At 39.9% G+C, this 19,501-nt stretch overlaps 1 non-coding gene across 1 annotated transcript; it reads right to left on the reverse strand.

The window, feature by feature from the left end:
* Positions 1-19,120: 19,120 nt before the first annotated feature.
* On the reverse strand, positions 19,121-19,193 carry TRNAR-ACG (transfer RNA arginine (anticodon ACG)). Its single transcript has one exon. It is a non-coding gene; the product is annotated as a tRNA-Arg (tRNA).
* Between the last annotated feature and the right edge of the window lie 308 nt (positions 19,194-19,501).

A 19,501-nucleotide genomic window follows, 5' to 3' on the forward strand; every position in this document is an offset into this window, starting at 1 on the left:
CTTGCTCTTGAAGAATTCGTCTCCAGACTAGTAGTAGACGCTCAGATGGATAGGAAACTATTCTGTCACTATGGCTGTAAGTGGGGCAGGTATGATAAAGCTGCTGGGCACCCAGCTAGGTTACAGGAAGGGACACAAGGCATTTGTGTTCTCGCTTCCCTCTGATGTGGTTTGAGGGTGACTTCTTTCTCTCAGAACAGAGGGTGGGTGAAGATTACCCTGAGGAACCAAGTTCCCTGGTCTGTTTAGCTTAGAAAAAGGCAGGGCCCTGACTGGTGGGGACTACAGGGGACTTCCCTGGTGGTCCAGTGGTTAAGACTCCATGCTCCCACTCTAAGGGGCGTGGGTTCAATCCCTGGTGGGGGAACCCACTTCAAAAACAATCTGAACAGGAAAAAAATGTCAGCTTTAAAAAAATGCTGAGGTTGGGGGTTGCTACAAGCAGAAGCCCAAGACCACCCTCATTTAGAAGGCCCTACTCAGCTTCTCAAACCACTTTCCAGGGAGACTGTCTCAAGATGCTCTTTTGCTAAGATCGTATAATGATGGTTTTGGATTGATCATAGTAAAATTAAGGTCTTTGACTGAGCTTTAAATTTTTCTGTACATTGTGCTTACTTCCATTTATCTGTAAGTGCTGGCCCACACAAAATGAACAAGCAATTATGTTGTATGGTCAGGCCATTCAAGATAGCTGTTCTCTTGCTTTCTGTACCTCCCCTGCTTGACCAGTCCCTGCTTCACCGGCACCCGACTCATATGAACCTGCTTACCCCTTAGATCAGAAGGGCTCCGCCTGCTAGCTTATTAAAGAAAAACATCTGCCTTTCTAGGTTGTTAACCTGAGGGGCTGGGAGGGATGTGGCCCAGCTACTGGTTTCCCTGGTAACTGATGATCCAGCCTGACTTAATTCCCCCTATAAATGGTAACCTCCTCCTCCCCCAAGTAGTGAGGACTGCTGTTATGTCCAGGCTGCCCTCTGCCATTGCAGGGGTGGGGGTGTTTCTCTGCCACCCTTGGCTGTGGATATGTAAAATTCCCTGTCCAAGAAGCCATTGATGTCTCTGTCACTGTCTCTGGGCTCTTTCTTTGGTTTCAAGGCTGGGCTACTATGAGGCTTGCAGGCCTGTGAGGTCAGCCCAGTATCGATTAATGTAAAAACTCTCAAACAGTCCACATTGCTTAGTTATATGTATAATTTTTAACCTGTTTCAGGGAAATGTTTTCAAACCTACAGAAAAGTTGAAAGAATATTATGGTAAGCACCAGGATACTCTTTCTTCAATTTTTTAAACTTTTAAAATGTTTTTTTATTTTTTGGTTGCTCCACGTGGCATGTGGGATCTTAGTTCGAACCTGTGCCCCCTCCATTGGAAACACAGGGTCTTACCTGGACCACCAAGGAAGTTTCTGTCTTCAGTTTTTAAGTTATAGTTGATTTACAATGTTGTGTTAGTTTCAAGTGTACAGGAAAAAGTGATTCAGCCTTCCTGTTCTATACAGTTGGTCCTTGTTTTTTATCTATTTTACACATATCTGTTAATCCCAAACTCCTAATTTATCCCTGCCGCCCTTTCCCTTTGATAACCATATGACTGTTTTCTACATCTTTGAGTCTCTCTGTTTTGTAAATAAGTTCATTTGGATCACTGTTTTAGATTTCACAAATAAGTGATATCATGATATTTGTCTTTCTCATTCCAACTTACTTCACTTAGCATGATAATCTCTAGGTCCATCCACGTTGTGACAAATGTCATTTTTCATTCATTTTTTTATGGCTGAGAAATATTTATATGTATATATATATGTCACATCTTTATTCATCTGTCGATAGACATTTACTTTGCTTCTACATGTTAGCTACTGTAAACAGAGTTCCTATGAACATTGGGGTACATGTATCTTTTCTTTTTTTTAATTTATTTGACTGCACTGGATCTTAGTTGCGGCCCTCGAATTCTTAGTTGCGGTACATGGGGTCTAGTTCCCTGACCAGGGATTGAACCCAGGCCCCCTGCATTGGGAGTGTGGAGTCTTAGCCACTGGACCACCAGGGAAGTCCCACATGTATCTTTTTTAATTAGAGTTTTCATCTTTTCCAGATATATGCACAGGAATGGGATTGATGGATCATATGGTAACTCTCTTAGTTTTTAAAGGAATCTCCATGCTTGTCTCCACAGTGGCTGGTATCAATCTACGTTCCTACCAATAGCACAAGAAGCTTCCCTTTTCTCCACACCCTCTCCAGCATTTATTGTTCGTAGATTTTTTGATAGTGGCCATTCTGACCATGTGAGATGATACCTCATTGTAGTTGTGGTTTGTATTTCTCTAATAATTAGCAATATTGAGCATCTTTTCATGGCACCAGGATACTCTTAACCTATATTCAACAATGACTAACGTTTTGCTTTTCTTTCTCTCTCTCCCTCTTTTGTCTCCTCCCTCCTCTCTTTTTATGGTGGTTTAGTTTCTAAGTTGTGTCAGACTTTTTGCAACCCCATGGATTGTAGCCCACCAGGCTCCTCTGTCCATGGGATTCTCCAGGCAAGAGTGCTGGAGTAGGTTGTGGGTTCCTTCTCCAGGGGATCTTCCCCACCCAGGGATTGAACCTGGGTCAACTGCATTTCAAGCAGGATTCTTTATCAACTGAGCCATCAGGGAAGCCCACTCTCTCTTTATAGAGTTATGTAGACTTTTTTTTTCCTGAACCATTTTATAATAAGTTGAAGACGTCCTGACATTTCATTCTGTAAACACTTAAGGAGCCAACTCCTAAAAATAAGGGGACTCCCTGTATAACTAATAAAATGGTGGTCCAGTGGTTGAGACGCTGCACTTGCACTACAGGGTCTTGGGTTCAATCCCTAGTTTGGGAATTAAGATCTTGAGCACTGCAGCCAAAAACTAGGGAAAAAAATCAATAATTTCATAATAGTTATTATTCAGGTCATATTCAGATTTCTCTAGTTTTTTTTCTTGGTCTAGGTTCTAATAAAGATTCATACATAACATTTGGATATTCAGTTCAGTTCAGGTGCTCAGTCATGTCCAACTCTTTGAGACCCCATGAACTGCAGCACGCCAGGCCTCACTGTCCATCACCAACTCCCTGAGCCTATCCAAACTCATGTCCATTGAGTCAGTGATGCCATCCAACCATCTCATCCTCTGTCGGCCCCTTCTCCTCCTGCCTTCAATCTTTCCCAGCATCAGGGTCTTTTCAAATGAGTCAGCTCTTCTCATCAGGTGGCCAAAGTATTGGAGTTTCAGCTTCAACATCAGTCCTTCCAATGAACACCCAGGACTGATCTCCTTTAGGATGGACCGGTTGGATCTCCTTGCAGTCCAAGGGACTCTCAAGGGTCTTCTCCAATACCACAGTTCAAAAGCATCAATTCTTCTGTGCTCAGCTTTCTTTATAGTCCAACTCTCACATCCATACATGACCACTGGAAAAACCATAGCCTTGACTAGACGGACCTTTGTTGGCAAAGTAATGTTTCTGCTTTTTAATATGCTGTCTAGCTTGGTTATAACTTTCCTTCCAAGAAGTAAGCGTCTTTTAATTTCATGGTTGCAATCACCATCTGCAGTGATTTTGGAGCCCCAAAAAATAAAGTCTGACACAGTTTCCACTGTTTCCCCATCTATTTCCCATGAAGTGATGGGACCAGATGCCATGATCTTCGTTTTCTGAATGTTGAGCTTTAAGCCAACTTTTTCACTCTCTTCTTTCACTTTCATCAAGAGGCTTTTTAGTTCTTTACTTTATGCTATAAGGGTGGTGTCATCTGCATATCTGAGGTTATTGATATTTCTCCTGGCAATCTTGATTCCAGCTTATGCTTCTTCCAGCCCAGCGTTTCTCATGACGCACTTTGCATGTAAGTTAAATATGCAGGGTGACAATATACAGTCTTGATGTACTCCTTTTCCTATTTGGAACCAGTTTGTTGTTCCATGTCCAGTTCTAACTGTTTGACCCGCATATAGGTTTCTCAGGAGGCAGGTCAGGTGGTCTGGTATTCACATCTCTTTCAGAATTTTCCACAGTTTATTGTGATCCACACAGTCAAAGGCTTTGGCATAGTCAATAAAGCAGAAATAGATGTTTTTCTGGAACTCTCTTGCTTTTTCCATGATCCAGCGGATGTTGGCAATTTGATCTCTGGTTCCTCTGCCTTTTCTAAAACCAGCTTGAACATCTGAAGTTCACGGTTCAAGTATTGCTGAAGCCTGGCTTGGAGAATTTTGAGCATTACTTAACTAGCGTGTGAGATGAGTGCAATTGTGCGGTAGTTTGAGCATTCTTTGGCATTGCCTTTCTTTGGGACTGGAATGAAAACTGACCTTTTCCAGTCCTGTGGCCACTGCTGAGTTGTCCAAATTTGTTGGCATATTGAGTGCAGCACTTTCACAGCACCATCTTTCAGGATTTGAATAGCTCAACTGGAATTCCATCACCTCCACTAGCTTTGTTCGTAGTGATGCTTTCTAAGGCCCACTTGACTTCACATTCCAGGATGTCTGGCTCTAGGTGAGTGATCACACCATCGTGATTATCTGGGTCATGAAGATCTTTTTTGTACAGTTCTTCTGTGTATTCTTGCCACCTCTTCTTAATATCTTCTGCTTCTGTCAGGTCCATACCATTTCTGTCCTTTATTGAGCTCATTTTTGCATGAAATGTTCCCTTGGTATCTCTAATTTTCTTGACGAGATCTCTAGTCTTTCCCATTCTATTGTTTTCCTCTATTTCTTTGCTTTGATCACTGAGGAAGGCTTTTCTTATCTCTCCTTGCTATTCTTTGAAACTCTGCACTCAAATGGGTATATCTTTCCTTTTCTCCTTTGCTTTTCACTTCTCTTCTTTTCACAGCTATTTGTAAGTCCTCCTCAGACAGCCATTTTGCTTTTTTGCATTTCTTTTTCTTGGGGATGGTCTTGATCCCTGTCTCCTGTACAATGTTAGGTTTCTTTAAATTTTTTTTAAATAGATCATTCCTCCCACTTTTTTTTTTTAAATAAAATTAACTTTCTGAAAAATCCAAGCCAGTTACCTTACAGAATGTCCCATTGTCTATTTCCTGTGGTGGCAAAGTTGTTCCTTTCCTGTCCAATATAGTAGCCACTAGCCATAAGTAGCTATTTAAATTTAATTAAAATGAAATAAAATGAAACTTTTAGTAGGTTGGTGGTTACTGTATTAGTGCAGACAGATAACATTTACATCATTGCAGAAAATTCTATTGGACATAGTGCTATAAGCCTACATTTCCTGTAAACTGGAAGTAGGTCTTCAGGCTTTATTAGATTCACTTTAAACATTCTTGCAAAGAATACTTAATAGATGATATTATGTACTTCACATTACATCACCCTAGAGCCACATCAGGTCAGAATATCTCACTATTACTTATGCTGAGTTTGATTCTTGGTTAAGGTGGCAACTGCTGGATCTCATAGATAAAAGCACATTTTCCTTTTGTAGCTAGCATCTGGAAATGAATATCAATAATCTCAAAACAGTTCTTCATGATAATTTACTATGGCATTCAGCATTTCCTCATTTAATTAGGTGTTCATCTTGAACCATACTAGATTTAGGTATTTGAAATAATAAAGATAATAATGAAAAAAGAAATGGACCCTGTCCTCAATATTCATAACCTATAGACAATAGTAGACACACAAAAAACACCTAAGGATATCAAGTAACAGAAAGTGCAAATAAATGTCACTAAAAACCAAGAGAATTGAAGCAGGAATCATAAGGTAGAGCCATGGTAGGGAAAGGCAGATTTGATTCGGATTTATACAGGCAAGTTTGGGATAGAATTTTGGAAAAACTGACAAAGATGAAGAAAAGGGAAGGAGTAGTATGTGAAGGCATGGAGTTAGGAATGAGCAAATCACGTACCAAAGAAAGTCTTGTTTGTCATCTTAAGTGAATAAAATTCTAGAAACATGTCCCATGGCTTCAATCAAAACTCTGGAAAGCTGGTGTTGGAGAAATGTTTAGATACCCAACCGCCTGGGAAAGCAAACTGGCTTCTAAGGCAGTCGTTTCCAGCCTAAGCTCCCTAAATGGCATGGGGATGGACAGTCAGGTGTTTCTTCTGTTTCTAAAAGCCTGATGAAAATTGAACATTTGCCTGCAACAGGGGTGCATAAGCTACTTACAAAAAATCTTCATAGGCTGAAAAACAAAAATACTGTGCTTTGAAAAAATTTTTTAAAAAATTCAAAACAAAAGTATACAGGGACTTCCCTGGTGGTTCAGTGGTCAAGAATCTGCCTTGCAACAGAGAGCTGTGGGTTTGATCTCTGGTCTGGAAATCAAGATTCCCACATGCCCCAGAGCTGCTGCTGCTGCTGCTAAGTCGCTTCAGTCGTGTCCTACTCTGGTTTAGCTAAACCTGTGCACTATAACTGTTGAGCCCTCAAGGATCTCGTGTGCTGCAACTAAGACCCGACACAGCCAAACAAATAAAAGAAGTGTACAGCGTAAAAGACTGAACCACACCCCTCCTAACACACACACACACCCCATTACGCCTATCCACCTCCTTAGAGCAACCAATTTGGTGCATACAGCACCAGACTTTTTCTAAAAATATGCAAACAAACATACAGAATTATCAGCTCATATTACTGTTAAAGTATGGCTGTATCATAATTTAACTTCCCTTCATGATGGATATTTAGATTGTTCCCAGTTTGCTCTATTACAAAAATGTTTCACTGGATATCATTGTATATATATCTTGCTCAAGCGCCTTTGCTTTTTTTGGTATTATAGTAAATTGGTATATTAATTCTAGCTATTTCATGAAAAAGTAAATTAATTCCTGAACTTACGAAGGTAATTTGGCAGAAAAAGTCTTTCAAAACAGTTGCATGGTTTGAAGGGACACAAAGCCGGAAAGGGGCACAAAGAGTGTTCAGTGCTCCTGAAGGGAGCCCTCTATGGTTTGTCTTGGCCCTTTCCTTCTTCACAGTGACTGGAGGTTAGTAGGCAGAACTTCTCTGTTGTGGAGGTGAGAGGGGAGGGCAAGCAGAGGAGCTGAGTGAGAGCTGAGGGTTAGCATCTTGGACCTTCTTTGCACCTCCCCCTCACACTTTTCGGAAAAGATTTGCCTTTACAGTCTCTCCTTCATTCTCCCACACCTCTGTCTCTCTTGTCTCTCTTCCATCTGATCAAGAACCAAGGAGTCAACTTATCAGAAATGAGGTTAGTGAAAGTGAAGTCCCTCAGTTGTGTCCGACTCTTAGAGACCCCATGGACTGCAGCCCACCAGGTTCCTCCGTCCATGGGATTTTCCAGGCAAGAGTACTGGAGTGGGGTGCCATTGCCTTCTCCGATTTTACATGCAAATTACTCAACAAAGATTTTTAAGGCACATCCTATATTAACAGAACAGGTCCTACGAACCTGTAAAAAGAATTTACCCTAAAGAATCTTTTATATTCAAGTGGCCAAGGTCCAGCCACAAAGTGGCTAAGGCCTGGTCTCAGAAAAGTACAAGTGAAATGTAGAGAAACCTAAACGTACTATGCCTGTTGAAGAGAGAATGTAAAGCAAACGTAAATAATTAACCCAGAGTTTAGAAGAGGGTTATCCAAAGAACAAGATCAGGGCTCTCCAGAGACTCCAGACCACCCAGCTGGAGCCAGGCCCTGAACCAGAAGATCTCCCCAGAATCCTGCCACCTTGTGAGACCTGTCGACATGCCTAACAGACACCCTTCCCCTGCCCCTGCCTCCCGCCCCGACTCAGGTCCTCATTCTGTGTCCCTGCAAATTGTTCTAACTCTTCCTCCTCTTACACAACACTGCCAAGTTAATGTTTATGATTCTGATTTGCTATTCACAGGTAGTTTGTGATTTGCACTTCATGTTGTCATTTCTCTGTTGAAACTATATCAGGTCACCCTACTGTGTACCAAACATAGCACACATGGCTGTGCTGGGGATTCAAGCCCTCACAATGCAGCTCGACTTTGCAAACTTTTCCCACCACACACATTTTCTGCTCACCCTAAGTCACCTCCCCAGTGGGCTTACTCACCCTTTCATGCTTTTCTGTGCTTGCTATGGTTCTACCTACCTGGCTGGTTCTATCCTCTGCTGGAAAAATCCTATCATTTTGGAGGCCCACCTCTAGTTCTGTTTCCCCATTATCATTCCAACTAGAAAAGGTCTCCGTGTCATTTTACATCCACTTCTTTAAGGTGCCTGTCGTCCAGACCTTGAATTTCATCACCCTATTGGGCAGCATGTTTAATCTTATCTACAACATCAGAGGGCCGCTGGTTGTAAAGCATGTGTCCTCAGTCTTTGTGGACTCCTTTACTCTCAATGATTTTTAAGGACACCAAAAGAGATTTTATTTATGTTAAGCCTTATGTATAGATATTTATGATATTAAAAATTAAAACTGAGAGACTATCATCAGTCTTTTCCTGAAGGATATCAGGGAAAAAAATTATTCAGTTTTACTAAACACAGAGGTTTTTTCAATATAATTCTTTGCCGAGATGGAGTTAGGCAGTATCTGAGCTCTAGTTAGTCACAACTGCTTTGATATTTAAATATGATCTTGATTAGATCTCGGTTTTATAAAAGCAGAACTCAATCCCTAGTGGCAACCATAGAACTGAAAGTGCTCTATAAAAATTTTTTTTATTGAAGTATATGTTGTATTAGTTTCAGGGATACACCACAGTGATTCATATATATATATAATATATGAATATATATATATACTCATATAATATATGAATATATATATAAAAAGAATGTATATATACATTCATATATTGTATATATATGTACACACACATTCTTTTTCAGAGTCTTTTTTTCCTTATAGATTATTACAAAATACTAATATTTTGTAATATTATAAAACAGTTCTCTGTACTATACAGTAGGTTCTTGTTATCTGTTTTATATATGGTAGTGTATATATGTTAATCCCAAAGTCCTAATTTATCCCCAACCCCCTTCCCCACCATAAGTTTATTTTCTATGTCTGTAGGTCTATTTCTGTTTTGTAAGTAAGTTCATCTGTATCTTTTTTTTAGATTCCACATAAACTGATATCATATGATATTTGTCTTTCCAAGAGAGCTTTATGAACATGTCACACGTAAGGAGGCAGCAAAGAGGAAGGCTTAAATGGTTTTCTAATATTCTTTGAAATTTTATTTTCGTCCTCCTACTACAGATAAAATGCCAGTGAGTAATATCAAGTAAATGAATTAAAAGCCTGTCTTTTTAAAAATATATATTTATTTATTTGGCTGCACTGGGTCTTAGCTGTGGCATGTGCGATCTAGTTCCCTGACTAGAGATCAAACCCTTGCCCGCTGCATTGAGAGTGTGAGTCTTAGCCACTGGACCACCAGGGAAGCCCAGGCCTTAAGAATGGGAACTTTTTATTCAGAAAAAGTTGAAGATAATTGCTGGAAGTTTACTTGAACACTATTTTTAACACTATTTTAAAGAGTGAAGAGATGAATACAATATAGAATGGTTTTAGTTGTCCTTGTTAGAGAAAAGCAAAGAAAAAAATCCAGGTAAATTACATTTGGCTTTGAAATGTGGTTTGACATTTACATGTTGAGATGATGTATCTGACAGTCCAGACATTCACAATATTTAAGAAGCTGAATATTTTCCTGATCAAAAAAAGTTTCAAAAACTGAGAAAACATGCACCCCAGTGTTCATTACAGTATTGTTTACGATAGGCAAGACATGGAAGCAACCTAAATGCCCATCAATAGAGTAATGGATAAAGAAGATGTGGTACTTTCCAATATCCAGTAATATTAAATGGAAATATTACTCAGCCATTAAGAAGAATGAAATAAATGAAATTATTACTCAGCCATTAAAAAGAATGAAATAATGCCATTTGCAGCAACAGTGGACCTAGAGAGCATCATTCTGAGTGAAGTAAGCCAGAGAGGGAAGGAGACTATCCTATGACATCCCTTACATGTGGAATCTAAAAAGAAATTACACAAATGAATTTGCTTATAAAACAGAAACAGACTTCCAGACTTCCAGAAGGAGCTTATGGTTGCAGGGGTTGGGGTGGGGGAGAGGATGAGGGGCAGGGATAGTTAGGGAGTTGGGATGAACGTGTACACACTGCTATATTTAAAATGATGACCAACAAGGACCTACTGTATAGCACATGGAACTCTGCTCATTGTTATGTGGCAGCCTGGATGGGAGGGGAGTTCAGGGGAGAGTGGATACATGTATATATGGCTGAGTCCCTTCACTGTTCACTTGGAAGTATCACAGCATTGTTTGTTAATTGGCTATACCTCAGTACAAATAAAAAGTTTTTTAAAAATTAAAAGTAAGTAAATAAATAAAAACTGAAAAAATTTTAAATATTAATTCATTAAAAAAATAAGTCCATTGCGTGTTAACATTAAATAATACATTTTAATTAAAAAACTGTATTTTCCAAATCAAAAAGAATGTATGAGAAGAGTGATATTGTTTTACATTTTTGCAAATCTCCTTGGTATCTGACTTAATAGAAGACAGCTGGATTCTCATATCTGCTTTCTGTTACAATAAGTGGCTCTAACTGAATAAAGTAAGTCAAATCTGGTCTCACACAGACATGGAGGAGATCCTCATACACTTCCTAAAAGAGTCTAAGAGAGCCCCAGGGTCCTTATACCACGTTTGGGGAAACATCATATTGTAAAAGAAAAAGCAATGGGTTGAGAATCAGAAGAAATGGATTCTTATTCTGGCTCTTCCTATATAGCTGAAGCATAACTTTGTTCAAAACACTTAACCTCAGTTTTCTATCTACAAAATGGGTATATTAATAAGTTCTAGTATGTCCTGAGCATTAGGTGAGATAATATATTAATATGTTAATACTGCATGTGGTAGAGCTTAATAAACATTAATCTGTCCAGAGAAAGACAAATACTGTATAATCTCACTTATAGGTGAAATCTAAAAGGCAAACTCATAGGAAAAGAGATCAGACTTGTGGTTGCCAGAGGTGGAGAGCGGGAGAAGGCTGAGTTGGAGGAAGATGATCAAGAGGTACAAACTTCTAGGGGCTTCCCTGGTGGCTCAGTGGTAAAGAATCCAGCTGTCAGTGCAAGAGACAGGAACTCAGTCCCTAATTCGGGAAAATCCCACATGCCTCGGAGCAACTAAGCCTGTGCGAAACAACTGTTGAGACTGGGCACCCTAGAGCCCATGGTCTGCAAGGAGAGAAGCCTCCCCAATGAGAAGCCTGCACACCACAACTAGAGAGTGGCCCCTGCTTATCACAACTAGGAAAAAGCCTTCGCGGTCACGAAGACCCAGCACACCCCAAAAATACATAAATACGATTATATGTTAAAAAAGAGAAAAAAAAAAGAGGTACAAACTTCCAGTTATAAGTTATTACTAAGGATGTAATGTATAACATGGTGACTACAGTTAACATTGCTGTATGATATATGCTATGCTATGCTAAGTCACTTCAGTCGTGTCCAACTGTGTGTGACCCCATAGACAGCAGCACACCAGACACCCCCGTCCCTGGGATTCTCCAGGCAAGAACACTGGAGTGGGCTGCCATTTCCTTCTCCAATGCATGAAAGTGAAAAGTGAAAGTGACGTTGCTCAGTCGTGTCTGACTCTTCGCGACCCCATGGATTGCAGCCTAACAGGCTCCTCCGTCCACAGGAAAAGTTAAGGGAGTAAATCCTAAGAGTTCTCATCTGAAGGAGAAACATTTTTTCCTTTCTTGTTTCTTTTCTTTTTACTGTATCTATATAAAGTGATGTTAGCCCAACCTGCTGTGGTAATCATTTCACAATGTATGTAAATCAAACCGTCATGCTGTATGCCTTAAACTTATACAGTGAGGTATGTCAATTATTTCTCAATAAAACTGGAAAAAAATGAAAAACAAACAACAAATCCAAAAATAGTAGCGTGTGGAGGAGGACTGTTAAGGTATTGCTATGAGTGAGACTGACTACTGAAGATTGGAGAGCTAGAGGGTCCTACAGAGGAGAGAGACCTTTGATAGGTCTTCAAAAGAAAGAAGACTAGAAACAAGCAGAAAGACCAAGGAAAGATCACAGATTTTATACATACTGGAAAAAAATGTTTGCCATATAGTAAAAAACATGCTTACTATAGAAAACTGGAAAATACATTTTCTCTGCACATACTGACGTTATTCTGTATCATGAACATTTCTCCATATTATTAAATTTTCACTGACAACATTGATTTTAATGGCTGCTTAAGATTTCATTGCATGGATGATTTATTTGACCATACTCCTATAAGATATCCAACTTGTTTTACATTTTTTGTAATCAGAAAAATGTCACACTAAGCATTTCTCTTAATGACTCTTTGTCCTCAGTTCAGTTCAGTTCAGTTGCTCAGTCGTGTTGGACTCTTTGTGACCCCATCAATCACAGCATGCCAGGCCTCCCTGTCCATCACCAACTCCTGGAGTTCACTCAGACTCATGTCCATCGAGTCGGTGATGCCATCCAGCCATCTCATCCTCTGTCGTCCCCTTCTCCTCCTGCCCCCAATCCCTCCCAGCATCGGAGTCTTTTCCAATGAGTCAACTCTTCGCATGAGGTGGCCAAAGTATTGAAGTTTCAGCTTTAGCATCAGTCCTTCCAATGAACACCCAGGGCTGATCTCCTTCAGAATGGACTGGTTGGATCTCCTTGCAGTCCAAGGGACTCTCAAGAGTCTTCTCCAACACCACAGTTCCAAAGCAACAATTCTTTGGCGCTCAGCCTTCATCACAGTTCAACTCTCACATCCATACATGACCACTGGAAAAACCATAGCCTTGACCAAATGGACTTTTGTTGGCAAAGTAATGTCTCTGCTTTTCAATGTGTTATCTAGGTTGGTCATAACTTTCCTTTCAAGGAGTAAGCGTCTTTTAATTTCATGGCTGCCATCACCATCTGCAGTGATTTTGGAGCCCAGAAAAATAAAGTCTGACACAGTTTCCACTGTTTCCTCATCTATTTCCCATGAAGTGATGGGACCAGATGCCATGATCTTCGTTTTCTTAATGTTGAGCTTTAAGCCAACTTTTTCACTCTCCTCTTTCACTTTCATCAAGAGGCTTTTTAGTTCCTCTTCACTTTCTGCCATAAGGGTGGTGTCATCTGCATATCTGAGGTTATTGATATTTCTCCTGGCAAAACTTGATTCCAGCTTGTGCTTCTTCCAGCCCAGCATTTCTCATGATGTACTCTGCATATAAATTAAATAAGCAGGGTGACAATATACAGCCTTGATGTACTCCTTTTCCTATTTGGAAACAGTCTGTTGTTCCATGTCCAGTTCTAATTGTTGCTTCCTGACCTGCATATAGGTTTCTCAAGAGGCAGGTCAGGTGGTCTGGTATTCCCATCTCTTTCAGAATTTTCCACAGTTCATTGTGATCCACACAGTCAAAGGCTTTGGCATAGTCAATAAAGCAGAAATAGATGTTTTTCTGGAACTCTCTTGCTTTTTCCATGATCCAGCAGATGTTGGCAATTTGATCTCTGGTTCCTCTGCCTTTTCTAAAACCAGCTTGAACATCTGAAGTTCACGGTTCAAGTATTGCTGAAGCCTGGCTTGGAGAATTTTGAGCATTACTTTACTAGTGTGTGAGATGAGTGCAATTGTGCGGTAGTTTGAGCATTCTTTGGCATTGCCTTTCTTTGGGACTGGAATGAAAACTGACCTTTTCCAGTCCTGTGGCCACTGCTGAGTTGTCCAAATTTGCTGGCATATTGAGTGCAGCACTTTCACAGCATCATTTTTCAGGATTTGAAATAGCTCAACTGGAATTCCATCACCTCCACTAACTTTGTTCGTAGTGATGCTTTCTAAGGCCCACTTGACTTCACATTCCAGGATGTCTGGCTCTAGGTGAGTGATCACACCATCGTGATTATCTGGGTCGTGAAGATCTTTTCTGTACAGCTCTTCTGTGTATTCTTGCCATCTCTTCTTAATATCTTCTGCTTCTGTTAGGTCCATACCATTTTTGTCCTTTATCTAGTTTGTGAATATTGTCTAGGATAGCTTTCTAGAAGGAAAATTAGAGATAGTATGTCTTAAGGTTAAGATTAAAGGCTCTGAGTCAGTTGACCTAGGTTTGTACCCCATTTAAACCCCTTCTTAGAGGCACAAGTCACTTAATCTCTCTAAGACTTAGTTCCTTTACCCATAGATTAACATTTCCTACATCACCAGGTTCTTGTAAATGTAAAGTGCTTTTCATAGAATCTGACACAAAATAAGGGCTCAATAAATGTTAGCTGTTATTATTATCATAAATTGAATTCATATATTTATCACACATATATACACAAGCAACTGGTCTGTTTCTAGACTATTAGTTTAGCCTTTTTATTCTGTCTCTTCTTGTACCCACTGCACATCGTGGCCTTTTATTTATTTATACATTGCTTGTCTCATAAAGGGTTTGAAGTAATGGACTAAAAATGAAGAGCAAATTCCCTCTCCTTCCTCCTCTTTATAAAAATTTTTCTTTGCTTTCTTGTCTACTTTTTAAAAAAAACCAACAACAAATGAATGTTTGTATGCTAAGTCGCTTCAGTCGTGTTTTGACTCTTTGCGACCCCGAGGACTATAGCCTACCAGGCTCCTCTGTCCATGGAATTCTCCAGGCAAGAATACTGGAGTAGGTTGCTACTTCTTGCCAAACCAAGGATGGAGCCTGCATCTCTCACATCTACTCCATTAGCAGGCAGGTTCTTTATCAGTAGCGCCACCTGGGAAACTCAGCAGTGAATGGTAGAATCATTTAGTAAAGTAAAAAAAGATTCCACTAGAATTGTGATTAAATGTAGAAAAAGTGAGAAACTATTAGGAATTGACATCTTTATAAGATTCATTTTTTTCTAAGAACATGGCTTGTCTTTCCATTTTTTCAGTCTTCATATCTGTCAGCAAAATTTTAGGTTTTCTGTATATAGTTTATTCATATTTTCCACTAAGATTATAGCTAAGTATTTTATGGTGATATTATTGTTACCTCTGTGAATGGGTAAGAAACTAATCACAATAGCTAATGTATATTGAAAGCTTCCTATGTGCAGAAAGGTTCTAAATGCTTTACAATATTAACTAATGTAATGTTCATCATAGCTTTATAAGATAACTATAATTTACATTTTTGTTTTGTAGATGAAGAAACTGAGGCCAGAGGAGTTAGTTCAAATGGTTAGTAAATGGATAAATAGGGCTTTAACCTCTTGCCACCTGGCTCTACCGTCTATGACCTTAACTACCATGTTATTGGGATACTTTTATTAGTTACGTCTTTTAACTGGTTATTCTTAGTTTATAAGAAGGCTAGGATATGTTTTATATTTGTCTTGTATCAAGTGGTGTCTCTGAATGCCATTATTAATTCTCATCATTTTTGAATTGGTTCTTATGGATTTTCTATATACACAATCATATCATCTGCAAACAATGATAAATTTGCCTCTCTCTTTCTAAAAGTTATAACTCCTTTTTGAAAATTTCCAGGCTTATTGTATTGGATTTTTTTAGAATAATATTAAATAACACGGTGATGAGATAAGACATTCTTGTATTATTTTATATTTACATGAATTGTTGACTTCATACACATATATATGTGTTTATGTATAAAGAATATTAAGACTATTAAGAATGTTTTAGAGGGACTTCCCTGGTGGTCTAGTGGCTAAGACTCCGCATTCCCAATGCAGAGGGCTGGGGTTCAATCCCTAGTCAGAAAACTAGATCCTGCATGTGGCAACCAAGACCCGGCCCATCCAAATACATAAATCAATAAAAATAATTAAAAAAAAAAGAATGTTTTAGAAAATGGAAATTACTTGCCATGTTCTCTTTGATGACTATTACAAATGATCAAATGTTTTTCTTGTTTGCTTTACTTTTGACTTATCATATAAATAAATTTCCTAATACCTAACCTGTGTTAATTCCTGGGATAAACCCTGTTTCTGGTATATTATTATTATGTTAATATACTATTGACATTTATTGTTAATCTCAAATATTATAGGATTTTTACATTTATATTCCTAAGTTAGCTAAGTCTATAGGTTTGCTCTTTTGGAAGGTCCTCCTTCTGACAGGTTTTGATATTAGGTATATTCTGGCCTCCTAAACAATTGGGTAGTTTTCCGTCTTTTTCTATGTTCCAGAACAGTTTCTACTTTCTATTCATTTTGACAGATAAATACTGTATAATAGAGATGACAAGGAAGAGAATGCAAATTGGCACAGATTATTTTGCCTCAGTAACTCTGCCACTTTCATAGCTGGAGGACAGCCTTGATTGTGAAGAAGCAATTTGGAGCAGTAGGAGGGTCAAACGGGCCATTATTTTGGGGTTGAAGAGTGCGGCTGGCTGGGCAGGCACAGAGGTAAGTGAAGGTGGGCCTGGGGAGGGAGACCAGTGTTGAGGGAGGAGGAGAGCCCAAGAGAAAGTGAAAGGAGAGTTTACAATTCACTGGCAGTATTTAAACAAGGACAGAAAAACAGGAGCAGGTAGAAGGACTGGGCCTGAAGATGCGGAATGCTGGAGGATTATCTGGAAGTGGGTACTCCTTTCCTTCCAGAAATGTTTCCAGAGCTCTGACCTGTTAGTCACTGGCTCCTGGAGAAAGCAACATTACTTCTCACCCACCAAATCCCTATCTTCATTCCAGCAAAGGCCTACATGCAATAGCGTAACAGTGACTCACATACTTCTGAGCCCAAAAGTTCAGCATGGAGAGCAGAGGAGAGGGAAGCAGAGGATAAGACAGAACTGATTAACTCTGACTTTACGCCTAGGGCCAAGCCCTTTAAAAGGTTCTCTATTTCTTTTTCATTCATTCCCTTTTGCTCCTCTGTAGCTCATATAGACAGACCCACAGTCCGTGCTGTTCTTTAAGACAAAGCAAAGTGTTGTAGAAGAGGTGGAGAGCAATGTGGTGTGGAATTACCTGGAACCGTTCGGCATCATGCTTGCCACACAGTAGAGATCATTTCGAATGAAAAAACAAAAACATCTCAGATGAATGAAATTCAGCCAATCTAAACTTACTTTAAGGTCAGTCAGAAATTCTAGGCTCTTTTTCACACAAAACCTTTTGAAAATTATTTTCGCTGATGACAAAACTGACATTACGATTTCATAGATTTTCCTCTCTCCCTTTCACCCATGGATGGGTTAGTTAACAATCAACAGAACAGCCACCAGCCAGCTTGACATCAGGAGGAAGATGCTAGGAACACAGATGGTCCACAGCCCAGATAATTAACTTTTTCTGAAGACGAACATCTCATAAGTCTTCTGTGAATATAGAGTTTGGTTGGGCACAGCTGGGGCAGAGAACAACAAGCAGGCTTTCCCAACAACTCTTCTTCTTCTTATAATGTCGGCAGAGAATCACCCACTTCCCGTCAACTCCCTACTCTTAAGATCTTCAGGGAAGAATTCAAAGAAATACTGGAGACACTTCACCTTAAAGGAGGGAAAGAATAACTCCCTTCTCCTTAAGTGTGGAATGCACACAGTGACTTCCTTCCAGAGTACAGGATGGAAGGGGTGGGGGGGAGGAGTGTAATTTTTCAGTAGAGAAACCTGATAAACACTAGTTCTACCAGGTCATAAAGGTCAATATTAACAGTCAAAAATTATGTTGATGGTATGTACTCTTGATATGATGTGATGAAAATGGCCACTTTACCTCTGTGATCTTCCTCCCCCAAACCCATAACCCCAGTCTAATGAAAAACCCCATCAGACAAATTCCAGTGGAGAGATGTCCTTCAGTATACCTAACCAGTATTCCTCAAAACTATCAAGGTCATCAAAAATAGAGAAAGCTGTAGGAAGACATGAGAGAGCTGGCTGTGCTGTACTACCTGCTCAATATTTCTATAATTCTAAAACTGTTTTAAGAAATAAAGTCTAGTAATAAGAAGAAGATAGGATAAAAGTACCTCCAATTCTTAAGCTTCATAGGCATTTTCTTATTTCTTTAGTTTTCTAAGCTTTATCTTTTGGGGGCACGCACTAAATACATTGCACCCAGGGCTCCTTATAGCTTATCCTATCCATACCCATTCCGTATTTCTCAGAACTCTGATCCCCCACGGGCTACGGTCATCTCAACCAGTCTCGTGGCTAGTCACTACCTCTCTTCTGGCGATTTCCAAATCTTGTCTGGTTCAGGATCACTATTCATCCAACTCTCTGTTACACAGCGCCCCCTAGGCGTCAAATTCAGCATTTCCAAACCGAAACCCTGATTCTCCCTAAAAGAGCTTCTCACTTCCTGTAGCACTCAAAGAGGCCAAAATCTTGGGCTTCACCCGCAGACTTCCCATGTCAGGCTTCCTGTCAGTCGGTCACTAAGTGATCTCCTGCCTCGGGCCTTTCGTATTGTGTTCTCTATCCATCCTCGCTGCCAGGCCCTCAACACCGCTGGGCCCCTGCCTTCAGGTTCTCTTTCTCCTCCCTATATCTTTCTTTGCTTCATTCTTTTCCTTCTTTTCCATCCCTGTAGCAGCTGTTCACAAAGGAAAATATAGAGATTCTCTCAAAAGGAAAATGTTGAGATTCTCTCAGGTCTCCGCCAGGCTGTTCATAACTCCTCTCCACTGTAATTCCTCACCATGAGTTTTTTTTTTTTTTTTCCTTCCTATCTTAGTGTGTGTTTAGATATTTATTTATTTTTTGTTTGTTTGAAATATAGAATAGAAAGGAATTGGTGGCTAAATTGCCACAATCTATTTTAAAATATACTAAGGCCCATACAAAGCCCAGTTTAGTCATTACCTTAATTTTCTCAGGATTTTGAAGGACCTAAGTAGAGACACAAGAACCACCTTTGAATTAGGCAATGGAAAAAGCTGACATAAAATGGCTGCAGAAAGCAATAAAATTATGAGCTAAAAATGAGGGTAAGAGGAGATCATAAGGAAATTTAGAAAGGGAAGAACGGGAGACTTTCAAAATACTGCTTATGACAGTATTGCATGGGATGCAACAAAAACGCACGCGTCCCACCGAGCCAGCCAGGAGTCGAACCTGGAATCTTCTGATCCGTAGTCAGACGCGTTATCCATTGCGCCACTGGCCCCGAGACGATTTTGGTGGCCCCAATGATGACACTTCAAGCTTATACTGCAGGGCTTCATGGGCCGTGTAGTCTCTGCACGGAGTTCTACGAGTACACGAAGCATTATGGGAGATTAAATTCGTCGAGAACTAGACCCTGAGATTGGTGATTTTTCCGAAGCCTCGACGTACGTCACTGTGCAGCCCGCGGATTGGCGAGAAGAGCCACTCCCCACCCCTCCTCCTCCAGCTCCAGAGCCGTGGGAGACGCTCTGGTTGTTAAGGTGAAACGTCCCGCCTTCTGGGGGCTTTTTTCCGGCTTTGTGATTG

This window comes from Bos mutus, chromosome 10, assembly GCF_027580195.1.
Source record: "Bos mutus isolate GX-2022 chromosome 10, NWIPB_WYAK_1.1, whole genome shotgun sequence".
Lineage (NCBI taxonomy): Eukaryota > Metazoa > Chordata > Mammalia > Artiodactyla > Bovidae > Bos > Bos mutus.